This window comes from Lissotriton helveticus, chromosome 2_1, assembly GCF_964261635.1.
Source record: "Lissotriton helveticus chromosome 2_1, aLisHel1.1, whole genome shotgun sequence".
Lineage (NCBI taxonomy): Eukaryota > Metazoa > Chordata > Amphibia > Caudata > Salamandridae > Lissotriton > Lissotriton helveticus.
Window position 1 is genome coordinate 72,085,118 of NC_136059.1, and position 17,888 is coordinate 72,103,005.

The window sequence follows — 17,888 nt, forward strand, 5'->3', positions numbered from 1 at the left end:
GACTCGCACCCTGGCTTTCGGGGCAGTGTAGAGGAGTCGCACCCATTGGATGAAATTCGACCCAAAACCAAACCTACTTAGAACTGCAAAGAGGAAGGGCCAATGTACTGCGTCGAACGCCTTTTCAGCGTCGAGGGACAGGAACCAGTGAGGGTCGCTACGGCCTCTGACTTCCTGGAGCCAATTATGGGTTCGCCTGAGATTCAATTTAGTGGCTCTGTCAGGTAGGAAACCCGACTGGTCCATATGTATCAGACCCGTGATGACAGTCCTCAGGCGGGCTGCCAAGATGGTGGCTAGGACCTTCACCTCCGTGTTCAGGAGGGAAATGGGTCGGTACGAGGCGCATTCATCCCGCGGCCTGCCTTCCTTGTATATCGGGACAATGGTGGCCCTGGTCAAGTCTGGGGGTAGCGCTCCTTTTCCAAGGGCGCCAGCAAAGAGGCCCTTAAGGTGCCGCGTTAGTAGGTCCGCCGTGCGCTTAAAAAATTCCGCCGGGAAACCGTTGGGGCCCGGGGTTTTCCCTGGCCTCACTCTAGCGAGAGCCTCAGTAATGTCGTCCACCGAAATGTCCGCCTCCAGGGCGTCCTTGGATTCGGGTGTCAGGGTCTGTAGAGGCGTTCCGTCGAGATACCGGAGCGCCTCTTCTGGTGTTGCCAGGTCGCAGGCCGCATAGAATGCCTCAAAATGTGTGGCGAAAGTTTCGCCGATCTCCGTGTCAGTCTTAACCTTGTCACCCCAAATGGTTCTAACACTATCTATCCATCTCTCCGCCCTTTCTTTCTTGCTGAGCCAAGCCAGTAGCTTCCCTGACTTGTCCCCCACGTCGTATAATCTGTGTAGCGTGGCGAGGGATTGGGTCTTCGCCTCGTCGGTCACTAGTTCCCTGTATTGTTTCTGTACGTCCAGAAGCCTCCTGAGGGTCTCAGTGTTCGCCCTCGCCAAGTGGTCCCTTTCTCTCTCTAGGATGTCCTGTTCCAATGCGGCCACGTCCGCCTGAAGTTTCCGTCTTTCCTCACCCAACCTAGAGTTTATCCTATCCCTAAGTACCGGTTTCATGGCTTCCCATAGGGTAACACTGGAGTCCACCGTGCCCATGTTTTCGGCCAGGTACACCTTAATGTCAGCCCGTATGCCTCTGAGTATGTTCGTGTTCTGCAAGTCCCATGCCGCCTGGCGCCACGATCCAGGATTCCTCCCCTGGGCCTGTCCCACCCCAACAAATAGCGGAGAGTGGTCCGATATACCCCTGGCTCTGTATTCTGCAGTGTCGTCCGCCTTCAGGTATTGGCGAGACATAAAGACGTAATCAAGTCTCGAAAACACCCCATGTGCCCCTGAGTAGTATGAGTACGCTTGTTGTGTTGGATGGAGCCACCGCCAGACGTCTGTGAGACCTATGGCTGACATCTTGTTGTAGATTGTAGTTTGGTGTCCACTCCTAGCCACATCACCAGATCTGTCCCTGTCTGTATGCATGACATCGTTAAAGTCCCCTCCCACTATTTGTATCGTACCAGAGGTTTCTAGGAGTATGTGTGTAAGCGCCGTGAGTGTACGGGGTTGTAGTTTGGGCGGAGCATATACCGAGACTAGCGTAAAGGTACGTCTGTTCCAGGTACCCTGCACTCCCGCGTAAGTACCCTGAGGATCTAGCCAGGTGCGTGTGACACAGAACGGGGACGTTTTTTTAACAATGACTGCCACCCCTCTAGAGTCTGAAGTGTATCCCGCATGCGCTAACACCCCGTGCCTCCCCCGAGCGATAAAGGCGCATTGATTGCCCTTGAGGTGAGTTTCCTGTAAAAAGGTGAAGTCTGGGTCCACCCTTTTAATGTAGGCATTCACTAGACCTCTTTTGATTTTAGCTCCCAACCCATTGACATTCCACGTCAGGATGCTCAATCTCCTATTTCCCTCTTGTGGAGTGATTACGGTGTTCGCCATTGGTGCACATAGGATCTACCATCTCCCAACTCCCGACCTGTATAGGTGAAGCGTGTGGTCAGCGCGTGCTGCTGTCTGTGTTCAATTAAAACGTGTTTCCCCCAACTTCCTTCCTCGTGAACTTCTTCCAAACAAACAAGATAACTCCCTGTCTTCCCCCCCTCCCCACCTCCCTCCCCTTCCAGTACTGTCCCTACGCGGGACATGACTTTCCGCAGGAGTAGGCCTGTCGCCCACCCACAAACACCCTCCCTGTTAAATACCCAAGGAACAAAGAGTCAAATAACTATTGAACTTGTGTAACAAAGAAGCGTGTCAACTTGCGTGCTCTCCAGTCCTCTGGCCGGATGCCACTCCCGTAACCCGTATCCATCTCTGTTCAAAGGACGTGGCTGATAGGAGGTGTCCGCTCCTCCCTGATTGGCAATCAATGATCCGTAGCCCTGTGATTCACGATTTAGAGTCCTGTGTCTCCGATTCCGGTGCGCTCAATTGTCCAGAGATGTCCTGTTCCATCACACGAATCTCCTCCACAAGCGGGTGCGCGGATTGGCCTCCTCCCCCCAGATCTTCTTCTTCAGATGTGTGTCCTGTCAGATCTCCCTCCTCGTCGTTCTCCGATCTGGCGTGTGAACGCAACCTCGCGGACGGGAAGTCCGTCCTGGCCGTCCCGGCTGGCGAGGCCGAGCGTCCCTTGCGCGTGGGTCTCACATCCCGGCCATGGTAGGGTGTCGCCTGGAATTGTCTCCTCGACTTTCTCGCAATTCTCTGTCTTTGCGTCTTAGGAAGGTCCCATTGGGCTACACCATGTTGAGATCTCTCCGATACGTCTCTGCTGACTCTGTCCCTGCTGTTCAGGATCGGGCGTTCCTCCAGCCATTGCCATGCATCGTCCGGGTGAGTGAAGAAAAGCGACTGGTCTTTATAGATCACCTTGAGCTTGGCTGGGAAAAGGAGCATATATGTGATCCGTAGATCTCTGAGTTTCGCTTTGACGGAGTCGAAAGCGCGGCGTTGTTTTTGCACCTCTTGGCTATAGTCCGGGAAGACCATAATATGAGCGTTTTCCAATCGTATCTCTCCCATCTTCCTCGCCTCCCTGAGGATGAGGTCCCTGTCCGCGAAGTTGAGAAAACGCGCGATGACTAGTCGTGGTCGAGCTCCCTCCGGAGGTTTCGCCAGAAGAGCCCTATGTGCTCTCTCAATGATGAAGCAGGGGGAGAATTGCACCGTAGGGAACGTCTCCAGGAGCCATGTGCGCAGGAAGGACACCATGTCCATTTTCTCGATCCCTTCCCTAAAGCCGACGAAGTGGAGGTTGTTCCGCCGTGCTCTATTTTCAGCATCGTCCACCTTCCATAGTAGTTGGCGGTGAGACGCTTTCAGTTCCACCATGTCCTTGCGTAGGGTGGTGATAGAGTCCTCCGCCTCACCTATTCGCGTCTCAGCGGAACCAACCCTGTCAGAGAGGTTCCGAAAGTCCTGTCGCAGAAATGTCACCTCAGAGCACACCTCTCCTATTTTCACTTCCAATGCGGCCCTCGATTCCTGAATATCCGTTCGGGACGCTTGGATGGCCTCCATTAGTAGCACAGTGTCGGATCGCGTACCAGACGTCTCGCCGGGTCCCACTGCGGCCGTGCGCGGTGCAGTGAAGCTGTCCATTGTTCCCTGCTTGGGCACTTTAGGTAACCTGTCCCCCTTCCCCATGACTCACCGATACCGGCGGGATAGCCTGGGAGGCTCTTGAAGACCCAGCAGCTGCTTGGCTCACCCGATCTCCGGGGATCGTGTATTCGGCGTCTCACCCCCAAAAGGAAGTCAGGCGGGGGGGGGGTGCGGCGGGGAGGGGAGGCTCAGCTTGTGCCACTAGACCTCCGGGCCAACCGTCTCTGGCAAGCTGCGGCCTGGAGGACTGACCGCCTTCAAGGTCTTCGGTCAGTAGTCCAACTTCAGGGTGCAGGAGCCAGACCGAGCACAGGGGCGGATAAGCCTGCCACCGCCCAGAGAATCACTTCAGGATCCAGGGGTCCCCACTCATGCAAGGCAGTAGTCCAGCCAGGTGGCCTGGCCCGCGTCTTCGGCCGCTCTCACTTCGTGGCCCCCAAGGCGTCCTCCGCCCGTTTCTGGGACTCCCCCAGCGCTTCCACTCGCTAGTGGTCTGCTCCCCGCTGGGCCAGTCCCTCCTCCGTTGGTGCCTGTAGGCGCCCCCCCGTGATGATCGGAGCCTAGTCTAGGCGGTAGCTGCTGGAGTGCCCACACTATCTGATGTGGATGGCTGCCATGTTGGTAAGGTCGGCGAGTTGCCCAGTCAGTCTCGGGGAACCACCTCCTCAACGTTCGCGGTCTCCAGGTGTTGCCCCGCTCCTCCTCGCCCCCGCCTCAGGGGTGTCGCGGGAGAAGCTCCCTCGGCGAGCTCCGGGACAGTAGCAAACTCACGTTTTCGGAGCCACCGCCACGTTGGTAAAGGTGCGGGTCGATCACCGGGGCTCCCTGTCTTCCCTTGCAGCCCCCGGCAGGGTCGGCTCTGTGCGTGCACCCCCTCGTGCAGTCTGGGAAGCCGTGCCTCTGGCCTGCAGGACGTCCGCTTGTCCAGGGACGGAGTCCCGATCGGCTCCACTCGCGGCTCTAAGGTCACGCCGCCATCTTGCGGACCGCCGGAATACCAGGGGGGTCACCGTCCGGCCGGCGTCGCTCCGTCCACTGCGGCCAGATTCGCCCTCCGGCGAGTCCCCCAAAGTCAGGGCAGTCAGGGGCACCTCCGATTCCGGTTTTTGTGTGGTTTGGGTAGTTTAGTAAGTCGGATTGCGAGGCATCCAGCAGGAGCTCCAGAGAAGCACGACCTAGCTCGTCATGCTGCTGGCCACGCCTCTCCTCTGAACATACTTCAGGCAATCCCCCAGAGATGAACATACTTCAGGCAATCCCCCCAGAGATGTGTCTCCTGTAAAAAGGCCAAACTTATCTAGTAACGCAGGAGATAGGTTGCAATCCTAATTCTCTTAATTCTATTATTAAGTCCCCTAACATTCCAGGTTACAAGCTTGTAAGCCTGCTGTGCGCCCGCCATAAATAGTGAATATTAGGCACCCTTGTCCCCGGAGGAAACAGGGAATGAACTGGAAGGCGTACCATCGGGGTTGACCACCTCCCTCCGAAAGCTCTCCTGATCTCCGAAAGCTCTCATGACATCCCCAACAAAGAGCAATAACAACAATACTGAACAGTGGAAACAATCCCCCCCCTCCACCGATAGGCAGTAGAACCTCATTCTCACAGTCTAAACGTGGTCTGAAGACCCAGGACTCCGCCCCATAGCCACCACCCTCCCCTAAAACCCCAACACCACCTTGTAGACAACAGTAACAGTCAGTCGAAAGTACTACCCCGTCTATGTTGTACAGCCAAACTGCCTGGTGCCGCGCGGCCCCCCGACCAACGGCCCAGCCAGGCCGACACAGCACACTGCAGTCAGATGGTCTAGACGGTGCACAGACATAATATCGACTCCAAAATATCGTTTGGACATAATATCGACTCCAAAATATCGTTCGGAGAAAATATCGACAGGACAGAATATAGACAGCCAAAATATCGTTTTTAAGGTAAGTGAAGTAATATCGTTTTTAAGGTAAGTGTAGTAATATCGTTTTTATTTTTAGGGTTCAGGGTCAGTTTTGGGTTTTTGGGTAAAGGGGTATTTTTAGGGTTCAGGGTCAGTTTTCAGTTTTTGGGCAAAGGGGTATTTTTAGGGTTCAGGGTCAGTTTTCAGTTTTTGGGCAAAGGGGTATTTTTAGGGTTCAGGGTCAGTTTTCAGTTTTTGGGTAAAAGGGTATTTTTAGGGTTCAGGGTCAGTTTTCAGTTTTTGGGTAAAGGGGTATTTTTAGGGTTCAGGGTCAGTTTTCAGTTTTTGGGTAAAGGGGTATTTTTAGGGTTCAGGGTCAGTTTTCAGTTTTTGGGTATTATTTTATTATATTTTATTACTATATATATATATGTTTAATAAATATGAAATAAAAAAATATTTATTTAACTTTCATTAATTATTTAATTATTATAAGTTAATTTAAGTAATTTTAAGTATATTTTAGTAATTAATTATTAGTATTAATTTAATTTAACACTGTTTTTAGTAAATACGATATTTTTTACAACTATATTTTTGTAAACGATATTTTTAACTCGATATTTTTGTACTTACCTGTTTGTAGATAGAAACTCGATATTTTGACTGTCGATATTTTCTCAACGATATTTTTGATGGTCGATATTCTGTCCGTCGATATTCTTTCAGTGATCCGGTCTAGACTGCTGGGTGGCGGAATAGCATCTTACCCCCCCCCATGGTCTCCCCCTCCCCCATACAGTCCCCCCAGATGAGGATCTCCTCCCACCATTGCGCAACCAGTTTGGGCCAATCCTCCGATGGGGTCCCTACTCACAGTGGCCTACGTAGAGTCGTCGACCCACCATCCCACAGTTGGCTGAACATACCAGCAAACGCAGGCGGCTCAGGAACCACCTGCATTCGGTTCAGCAGTTCCTCCGGTTCCGACTGAGTTTCTTGGACAAGGCAAAGTGGGGAGAACTGATTCTGAGTTGGTATGCTCCCCAACTCCTGTCTCAGGGTGCCATCCGGCCCCACCAGGATGCGACCCCGAGCCGAATCCCCCTGTGACTCAAGACGGAATTCTCCAGTGCGACGAGTCCGATTCCGCTGTCTGCCGTTCCGCTTCCTCTGCTCCTGCCATCCATGTTGCACCTCTGGCCGCCCATACTTAACGAGTCCATCCACTCCACGGCCTCCTGTGGGGTATTGAAAAAGTGGACCTTGTCAGTATGTTGAACGTGGAGCCGAGCGGGGAACATCAGGCTGTATTTGATATTCAGCTCTCGCAGCCTCCGTTTAACGCCCAAAAAGTCGTTTCGTAAGTCCTGGACTCTTTTGGTGTAATCTGGGTAGATGTGAATCGCCTGTTTTTTTAACCTCGGGGGGCCATTCTTGCGGATGAATTGCCGGATCACATCCCGATCCCTGAAATTGAACAAGCGTGCGATCAGGGTTCGTGGCGGCACCCCAGGTGTCGGGGGGGGGGGGACCCAAGGATCCGTGGGCCCGTTCTATCGAGAACATCTTGGAAAGTCGGAGGCCCGGGAGAGCAGTGCCGGTCCACTCCTCAAGAAATAAGTCCACTGGCAGCCCCTCCACCTTCTCCGGAAAACCCAAGAAGCGGTGGTTGTTCCTCCGTGAGCGTCCCTCCGCATCTTCTGCCCTATCCTCATGCCAAGAGGTGTGTTCTTGCAGTGCGGATACTGTCGCTTGCAGGTGTTGAACCTCCGTCAGCAGGGAGGTCAGGTCCCCCTCCGTGGTAGTGACCTGGTCTGCCACCTTTCGTAGATCCAGGTGCAGGTGGTTTATGTCCATCGCCATGCCGTCCATTTTCGATTCTAGTGCCACTCGCGAGTCCCTGATGGCCTCCAGGATGTCTGCCTTATCTTGGGTCGCGGCTCCCGCGGCAGTCCCTGTTCAGGGTCCAGCCTGCTGCGCTCCGTTGATGATGAGCCTGGGACTGTATATTGCATAATTTTATTTGCTTGCGCTCCATGAAGGGGTTTGTTCTTCCCCCATCGCCAGCGCAGTTCTGTTAGAGGCCGTCACCAGAGTTATGTTGCACCGCTGTCCCTGGCAATGCACTTCGTCGGGTGCCGGGCCAGAACCAGGAAGTCTTTGTGAAGACCCCTCACCACTGCCAGACCCCCAGGCAATCAGGCGGTGTCCAACGAAGGAAAGTTCACAGGGCCCGTCCTCTCAGGCCTCCAGGGCACCCATGGCCGCCTCAAGAGTCGCCGTCCCACAGGGGGTCTAACTATGTATCCCGCGTCTTTTCCTTACACCCCTGCAGGAGTCCTCACCGCTGCCTTCTAGGTGGCATCCGCCTGCCCCGGCAATCACAAGGGTCCAGGATCAGCATCTTCTAGCAGTTCCTCTACCCCCCGAGGGCCACTGCCATTCAACCAGTTGCCAGGCCACTCGCAGCATCTGGGGTCGTCAACTGTCCTCCCTCAGAAAGCCTTCCAACAGCGTCGGCCAGAGGCGGTCTACTCATAATTAGCGTGTCCCCAGGCGCCGTCAGACTCACACTCCCCCTGCACCAGTACCTCCGTCCGGGCCAGGCCTCCAGGCACAAGGTCGTCGTTTCTCCCCTCTGAGGTCTCTCACGAGGGGGCCACCAAGGGTGCAATCCGGCACGGGGAGCGGCTCGTGACGGGTCCCGATGCCGCCCAAAAAAAGGGTCTCACCACAAGGGCCTACCGCGGCCCACTGAAGCCCCGGGGTCGCGCAGAATCCTGCCCCGGGGATCCCTCCAGGCCACTATTCCCAGGCCCACACCGGGCCCGGCCTCCACCTGCTCAGTCTCAGAGGGCCCAGTGCAGCAATTCCGGATCGTTGGGCCGCCGGTGCCCCGCTGCTCCGAACCGCACAGCAGGGGCCACCCCAGCACAAGCGTCCCTCAGCCGGGAGTCAGGCTGATCTCAGCAGCGCCGCTATGTTGTCCGCAGCACGGCAGCCAGCTCCGCCAGGAAGAAAGACTGCCGCACAGATCCGCTGCGACTCCACACCGCCTACGATCCCAAGGGACGGGACCAGGGGGTGCTCCGGCCCCCGTTTGTGGGGGGATAATCACCAGTCCGCCAGGATTAGGTAGGATTTTCACTCATATGGGCAGGAGCTGCTCTACTCCGCGTCTAGCTCGCCATGTTTCCAAGCCACGCCTGAATGAGCAGATCATGGTGGAAACACCTGATATGAGAGTAAATATCCCACATAGGTTACATGAGATAACACGCCAAATGGAGGGAGACAAACCCAGAAAAGTTAAATGCCTCTTTTGGGAGATCTGGACTTATGGCTATGACATCCTTTTAGCAGAAAAAAGATTGGTCCGCCTGCAATTGTTATAGATTGCCCAAAGGGAGAAACAGAAATGTTACCAGCTTTTCCAACCACATTCCAATATACTTAAAACACACATACCCACAGGAGTGGGTGGTAGCCCTTGCTCCAGCACTTTATCACAATCATGTTGGGTGGGATGCTGAGTCACCTCACCATACAATCCCATTAAAAACTACTCCAACTCCAGAGACAGTACCCAATAAAACAAGAAGCAAAAAAACAAGTCGGGAGATCTTAGATCAACTTGAATACCACGATGTAATAGAACCTTGTACCTCTGCAATGAACAATCCTTTGTTTCTCGTAACGAAACCCGATAATTCATACCGTCTAGTTTTAGACTACCCACATCTTAACAAATGCACTAAAACATTTGCAGTACAAAATGCACTCAATGCCGCATTAATGAATAACTTGTGCGGCAAAAACACAAAACAACACTAGATATCTCAAATGGATTCTTCTGCCAAAATATAGCCCTGAAAGTAGGTATTTGACCGCATTTTCCGCGCCAAGGTCCCAGAGTCAGTTTTGCAGACTCCCTCAAGGGTATAAGAATAGCCCCGGGTTGCTCAGCGCTAGGGTAACTGAATTACTTCGGAATTTGGATGAAGAGGTATTGTCCTATGTAGATCACTTGACCAGGGTGAGCACCATAATTCTGGGATTGGCCTTGGAGGGCTACAAATTCAACTTTAAGAAATCTAAAATAGCCCACCTCAATGTCCTATTTTTGGGATACGAGCTATCAAGTAAAGGAAAAAGCCTGGCAGCTAACTTTTTAGAAAAGTGCGCGCTGCTCCAACCTCCTAAATCTTTGAAGAACTTACAATCCATATAGGGATTTTTAAATTTTGGTAGAACATACAGTTTGGATTATGCTGAAAGAGTAAAACCTTTCTATGAATTAATCAAACCTGATTTTTCAGTTTGACATTTTACACAGGAACACACAGATATCCTTTGTTCCCAACAAGCTGACACAATTGCTTTTAAACACTTGCAAACATGTGTAAACATACGCAATCTAGTGATCCGCATTATAGCAGGTCAATCTGGGTACACCTATCTAACTTGCAATGAAGGAGAAATGGTACCCATAGCATACAAATCACACTTGTACACAGATATCCTTTATTCCCTACAAGCTGACATGATAGCTTCAAAACACTTTCAGACATTTGTAAACACACAATCTAGTGATCCACGTTATAGCAGGTCAATCTGGGTACACTTGTCTAACCTGCAATGAAGGAGAAACGTTACCCATTGCTTACAAATCACACTTGTACACACACACTGAAATGCGCTTTGCTTCTACAGAAAAGATACTCACAGCAGTACAGACCACTGAAGTAAGAGAAAGAGCAATTGTAAAAGGGGAAATTAATAATTGTCGTAACTCTGGTACCAGCTTTAGAGCCTGCTACAAAGGCGAGCGTTCAAAATGCCAAAGCTTTACATCCGAGATGGATACAGTGGGCTAATTCTCTTACTGCAACGGATGTAGAATACAGATATGATCTTAGGTTAAAAACACAAGCATTTCTGCAATATGAACAAGAATATCCTCTCCCAAATGAAATAATGCCTCTAGATCAGTATGAATATATTATTTACACTGACAGATTTGCTCAGTCTGCCAAAGGGAGCAGACAGCAATACAGTGTCGCTTGAGCAATTGTAAAAGGTTGTATGAATTCCCCACACTGATCATGTGCAATTCCTTTTATTGTGTCCAGTGATACAATACATATCTACACTACGGGGATCAAAATGGGTTTAAAGACTCAAAAGGTGGCACAATTAAGCATAAAATGCTATGGGAACAGGTAGCTGAGTTGAAAAATGAACTACCAAAAGCTCATGTGATACACATGCTGAGTCATCAACGTGATAGCGTTCACGATGAAGGGAATTCATTGGCTGATGAAGCCACGAAGGGAGCAGTACGAACTGCAGCCATAGCAACAATCACTCGTTCAAAGACGGACGGATAATGGTAGCTGTCATTGCTTCATGCAAAAACAGCCCAGCCTCTCCGAAAGGTTTTCCACTCACGTACTCCTACAAGTTAGATGCAAACAACATTCCGTATGCTCATATTCCAGGAGTGAGGGATAGAGTAATACCAAACATGGATCGTAGGTTAGGTTTAATACTAGCTGCGCACGAGGGTCTAGGTTCTGCACATGCAAGGATAACGGCAACGGTTTCATTATTGAAAGAACGCTATTGGTGGCCTGGTTTAACAAAAGAGTTGAAGAAATGTGTTTTAAAATGTGACATCTGCCACCAGAGGAAGGGTTCCACCGTGGCGCGTCCAGCACAGACACCATTACTGATATCAGACAGACCATTTGCATGTGTCTATTTGTACCACTGCAGCCCCTTACAATAAGATGGGGCTTACAAATATATCTTGGTGGCCGTGGATTAATGCCCCAGATTCCTATGGGTATGGCCTGGGCGCTTGGCTGATGCCCGAACTGTTATAAAAGATTTGTAAGTCTTTTTAGGGATATACACAGTTTGTACATCACATTCTGACTGTGGCCCCGCGTTAAGCTCTAAGGCTTACAAGGAAGCCATAGAAGGTTTTGGTGTAGCATTATGGTACTCCTCTCCGTACAATGCAGAGGGAAATTCAGTTGTGGAGAGGAAAAACCATGACTTAAAGCAGGCTTCAACAGCAAGAGTCTTAGGTTCAGGTGGTAGTTGGGTCAATCTGGGCAGATTTACAAGCCCTCTGCGCCACCAGTATGTCACTTTTCGTGACGTATCGGTGGCGCAGGGGGCTCCTCCATATTTACAAGGACAGGAAAAGCCACCCTGCATAGCTTTTCCTCTCCTTGTAAATATGGCCCCTTCATACGCAGCACTTTGTTCCCACGTAACACCCATGGAACAAGACACAGCTCCAGATTTACGAGAAATCATAAATCCGGAGATGCGTCTGAATGCTACGCCACCCTAGAGGTGACGTAGCGAGGTGCAACGAGGAGAAATGTTTTCATTTCTCCCCGTTTCTTCCTCTTTCAATGCTTGCTGCATTCTACAGCATGCATTGAAAGAGGAGAAGGCCTGTAGTGATTGTTTTTGTGCAGGAAGGTGCCCCTTCCCACATAAAAACAATCTCCCCACGACGCAAGCATCCTTGCACCATGGTGCAAGGGGGCCTGCACCAGCGCATGGCTGCAGTTTGTGCTCCAGCGCAGGGGGAAGCCCTGTGTTTCAGAAGTGCTGCAGCGCAGTGCAGCCAAAGGTCTTGCGGTGCCACGCTGCAGCACTTCCTTGTAGATCTGCCCCATCATTTATATACGGAGTACAGTGGGCACTGAATAACATGCCAAGAAGTTCTCTAGGGGGTGTCACTCCTTCTGAAGTCCTTTTTGGGACAAGAATGTTGGTACCTGATCTCGATTTTGAAGGCACAGTGGCGGATGAAAAACCATTTGACATCAATAAATGCATGGCTATTTTACAGGATCTAATGAAGCCAGAGCACTACAAAGCAACGTGCAAGTAAAATGGACCACCACTGGGGAAGTCAAATCAGTCACAGCAAGAATGGTCTGGATCCCAAAAGTTGGGGATCTGGTCAGAGAAAAGCTCAAGGACAAGAAAGAATTCGGACCATCCCACAGAAAGCCTGTACTTGTCCTGGCTGTCGAAGGAACAAGAACAGTTCTTCTTCCGCCTCTTGCCGGCAAAAAAGAAAATAGATCTGTCTCCATTAATCTACTCATACCACACTATGTGGCCGATACTGAATAGTAGGATTCATGGGGCCCTGGGTAGCCGACGCACTCCTCTCGCTACCATACAGAAAGTTCAACAGGAAGACTCATAACGTTCGAAGAGTCATCAATTCGAAGTGATGGAATTTCCAGTAATGAAATGGAACTCGTTCCTCTGGAAACAGAACCTCAAAACACAGATGAAAGACAAATTTCAAATCGGCCAAACAGCGTGTGGAAATGAATCTTAATCCATGAATAAATAAACACCTTTAGAGGAGGAGCTTCGCGGGCATCCAAGATGGACGCGTGAGCACAGAACTCCCGAGACCCGCGCCGCCCTTCGCAAATATCCTGACTATATCCTGATTCTGAAGATGGGCTTTTGAAGGTGACCTTTGGCTGATCTGAATGTTCTTTTCAAAATTGAAATCGGACGTCGGGAGCCGCTTTTACATCGACTCGAACTTTTACGGCCTGCCCCGGGACGAGGCCGGGGACTCTGTTGCTCTGCAGGCCGAGGAGTAGTTGAACAATAACGGAGGAAATCTATATACATCGTTCCTCAATATAATAGTGTTAATGAAGTGCAGTGCTCAAAAATAATCATAGTGAATAAAATTGACTACTAAGACTTAAGACATTTTCAAAATAGAGGTCTATGTGTCAAAGGTTTAAAAACACGCCTGGTAGTTGAGAGTGGATACTACCATATGGCGCTAAGCAAGGTGGTCGACATGTTTCAGCCTATAGGGGAACTACCCCGGCTTTCTTCAGGACCTAGTATATAAACTTGCTACTGCAACTGACAATAATTTGTGATATGAGGAACAAAACAATTGTGCTTATCAGAAGTCACATATCTACCATCAACTTTGCACTCCAATGATCGCTGGAGGAAGGGAGAAAGGACTTCTTCCCAGCTTTGTGTGGGTGACGACCCCACCTCACCCGGCAACCGCTCGGGAGAATGAGGCCCCGCTCTGTCCGTCGGTACCCCTTGTATTAACCGAGCGGAAGTGGAGGTCGGGATAGGGTTTGAATACTCATCAACTCCCAAATGATGAAATTCCACCAACTCGGTGGTCTGATGGGATTTATTCAAACCTTTGTAACTCAACAGTCTCTGGTTTCATCAACATCTATATCCAATTGCTTCACAGTCGCTTGTTCAGACACACACAACTTCCAGACTTGGTCTACTCTTTTGTTGTCATGTACTAAAAATATGGGGAGTGAGTAGACAGGTCGTTAAACAATCCCCTCGACCCTCCACACTTGTGTTTTTTGAGTTGAACAATAACGGCCAGAGGGGTCTTCCCCCAGGCGGCCTCACTTCAACTTTCAGTTTCACTTTCCTACTCCGGGTTCTTCTTGACTGGCATTCTCTCAGATCTACCCCCGATCAGGCTTGGCTTCGCTCTACTGCTGAGTGCCTTCTTCCGTGAGCGTTTGGCCTGCAGCCCTATTGGCATTTTCGTTAATTTGGCCCACTTTCGTATACTTTTGGCCTCATTGCGATCGGCCATTTTCACCAGGTCTCGAGGGCCCCTCCGGGGCACTATTTCCAATATGGCCACGAGACCGGACACCGAGAGGCGCAAGACAAAAACGCCTCTCCGAGGGGGACAGACTCAAACCAACGTGATGGATCGCTACACCCATCATTAAGGATCCCCCAGTGGCTCTGGCTGTACTCCTGAGGACCCCATGGTAGATCCTGCTGCGCCTACGGAGGTATCGCTTCAGGTCGTCATGAGTGCCATCACCAGTATGAAGGCCTCCATGGGACAACAGTACGAGGCCCTCGCCTCCAAGATTGATACGGTGGCTGTCGATGTCACGCTGATTAGAGCGGACCTGGCGAAGACTAATGAGAGGGTCATGGCGTTGGATTTGAAGACCTCCAGCCTGACTACTGATGTCACGGACGTACAGACTGAGATCGACAACTTGCGTTCTTCACAGGACTTGATGGCCCGTCGGCTTGAGGATTCTGAAAATAGGGCCCGGCGTAATAACGTACGCATCATAGGTGTTCCGGAAAATCCCGAGGACTCTACCACCGACCTCCTGGTGGAAGATCTGGTCCTGAATTACCTCGCCCCCGCCGGACTCAGTAAATTCTTTGCTGTTGAACGGGCCCATCGATTTCCAGGCGGGAAGCTGAAGCCGGGTGCCCCCCCGAGACCCATTATTGCCAAACTCTTCCACTTTCGGGATAGGGACGCTATCCTTCGAGCTTCTCGGGAGAGCGGCCCTGTGAAGTTTGAAAACACCACTGTGAACTTCTATCCCGACTTTACTCCACTGGTTCAGCGGCAGAGAATGGGGTTTCGGGGAGTGAAGCGACGGCTGCGCGATTTGGGCCTTAAGTACGCCATGTTGTTTCCAGCCAGACTTCGGATCGAATATGAGGAACGAACGTTTTTCTTTGATTGTCCGAACAATGTCAGTGACTGGCTTGATTCCTTACCAAAAAGAGATGATCGAAGTGAGCACCCCGGTGGGGCTGACGGTGGCTCGCCGGAGCAAGAGTGACATTGTGGTTCCCGATGTCTGAACTTTCCAACTGTTTGTCAGCTGAGTTCTATTTTAGGTTGGCCCGAGGGTGGCGGGGGTGTAAGGGGACTCTTCCTCCTCCTGGGTTCTTTGTGTATATTAGTTTTATGATTGGGCGACAGGCACACTGCAAGTTGGGGTGGCTTTTGAGTCGTACGCAGGTGTGCAGGGTGGGGGGCGTTGTAACGGGCTTAAGTTGGGAGGTGGGAGGGGGGTGTTCGTGTGTTTGTTCCTTTTCACAAGGCATCGTATTGTTTTCTCATCTGCGTCGATCATTGGGTCCTGTGAGGGGTGTGCTCTGGTTCCTTCTCGGGGATGGGGGGTAGTGAGTTGAGACTGCTGTCCTGGAATGTCAATGGTTTGGGAGACAGGATAAAACAAGGGGTTGTGCTGCAGTTCCTTAGACAATTTCAAAAAGGGGGGTGGTGATGGACAGAGTATCTGAGTTAATCAGAACACTCCTACCCAGTCAACAGATAAGGGCTTGATCCATCACGTTTTTTAGCTCACTGCACCATCCCAGTTCAGAACCTGGCTACATGCAAATTAGTCTGTCCCTGGCCCAGTGCATCATGGGAACAGGGCAGACCAAACTACCAAGCCAATTCTTCACTGGAAAGGAAACAAGCTTCCGGGGACCGGTTTCTGGCATTACAGCCGTCTTCGGCCCGGCTTGCTTGAATCCTGATGGTGCAGTGAGCAAGGGACTCATGTCTGAGCATACCCTTCCACACTTATGGTGGCCAAAATAATTTCAAAAAGGGGGTGGTGATGGACAGAGTATCTGAGTTAATCAGAACACTCCTACCCAGTCAACAGATCAGGGCTTGATCCATCACCGTGTTTTAGCTCACTGCACCATCCCAGTTCAGAACCTGGCTACATGCAAATTAGTCTGTCCCTGGCCCAGTGCATCATGGGAACAGGGCAGACCAAACTACCAAGCCAATTCTTCACTGGAAAGGAAACAAGCTTCCGGGGACCGGTTTCTGGCATTACAGCCGTCTTCGGCCCGGCTTGCTTGAATCCTGATGGTGCAGTGAGCAAGGGACTCATGTCTGAGCATACCCTTCCACACTTATGGTGGCCAAAATAATTTCAAAAAGGGGGTGGTGACGGACAGAGTATCTGAGTTAATCAGAACACTCCTACCCAGTCAACAGATCAGGGCTTGATCCATCACCGTTTTTTAGCTCACTGCACCATCCCAGTTCAGAACCTGGCTACATGCAAATTAGTCTGTCCCTGGCCCAGTGCATTATGGGAACAGGGCAGACCAAACTACCAAGCCAATTCTTCACTGGAAAGGAAACAAGCTTCCGGGGACGGGTTTCTGGCATTACAGCCGTCTTCGGCCCGGCTTGCTTGAATCCTGATGGTGCAGTGAGCAAGGGACTCATGTCTGAGCATACCCTTCCACACTTATGGTGGCCAAAATAATTTCAAAAAGGGGGTGGTGATGGACAGAGTATCTGAGTTAATCAGAACACTCCTACCCAGTCAACAGATCAGGGCTTGATCCATCACCGTTTTTTAGCTCACTGCACCATCCCAGTTCAGAACCTGGCTACATGCAAATTAGTCTGTCCCTGGCCCAGTGCATCATGGGAACAGGGCAGACCAAACTGTCAGGTTGGCACTCCGCAGGATCCGCATGCAGCAACAATGCTCCACCTCCGGACCCTCCGAACACCCTGAATTGTAACACAGGGTGTTCAGACGATATGGCGAGGGAAAAACCCCAAAAGGGGAAAAAACCCAGAAAGAACAAAGGGAAGAAAGGAAGGGGCAGCAGGGAAAAAGAAACTGAAAAACAAAAGTACATAGGTTAATACAACATTTAAATCTACTCTCATAAATTCTCACTAGATCAAGAACCCCTGAATTCACCTGTAGTAATTGTGCACTAAACACCCTATTGCTGTGTCTCCCGTCTTCCTTCAATCCTGCACAATACAAAAGAAGGGATTAACCAAAAAGCAAAGCACTCTGTCTCTAAAAGCTAAAAGCCTGCCTTGTTGATATCAACATACCCCATTGTACAAAAAAGGAGCTTGTAGGTATTGTCCAATAACTTGTGAAAACGCAATGGTACTTAAATGAGCACTCCAGTGCTAAACTAATGCAATGAGAATCCACTCCTTAAGTAAATGAAATGTACAAACTGTTTTCCTTATTTCCAAAGTAAACAAACAAATTACCAAACACGGCAGAGCGTAGTTCAAATCACTACTGCACTCCGCTTTGGTGTTTAAGTCTCCACAAAACCAGATGGAGATAATCCCAGACCAAGCCTTCGTGACGGTAGTGCGGAGGTCCTCAATCCCCCCCTGCACTCCGCCACTTGAATTGCCAGCTACGGTGAAAAAACCCCAAGGAAAGTCTCCTTAGCGCGTGAGCAGGGAATACAGACAATCTTTTAAGTAGAAGCTCCCTCGCAGCCGCGAGGCAAAAGGTGAACACACAGCGTTGTGTTTTTGATATGCAGAAAGCAAGTCAGCACAGAACAGCGGAATGGACGCGCTAGCCAGCGCGTTCCTAAGTTACCCGAATACAGGCTCTAGACTTCCCGACTTGATTTCCTTAAAATCGCTTGGTACCAAAAGGGCGCAGAGGAGCAGCCGACTCCTCCGAAATACCAGGAATCACTAGCGCCGATCATCGGGCTTCGCCTGGTGATA

At 50.7% G+C, this 17,888-nt stretch overlaps 1 protein-coding gene across 6 annotated transcripts in view; it reads right to left on the bottom strand.

Moving 5' to 3' along the window:
* LOC144817722 (homeobox protein not2-like) overlaps positions 1–17,888 on the bottom strand; it is a 1,386,394-nt gene that overhangs the window by 320,204 nt on the left and 1,048,302 nt on the right. Inside the window, exon 6 of one of the 6 annotated variants that reach the window (XR_013606949.1) lies at positions 17,098–17,153. The exons of the other annotated variants lie outside the window; for them this stretch is intronic. The gene's annotated coding sequence lies outside the window, so the exon portion shown is untranslated. The remainder of the gene's footprint in view (positions 1–17,097; positions 17,154–17,888) is intronic. 6 annotated transcript variants of the gene reach the window in all.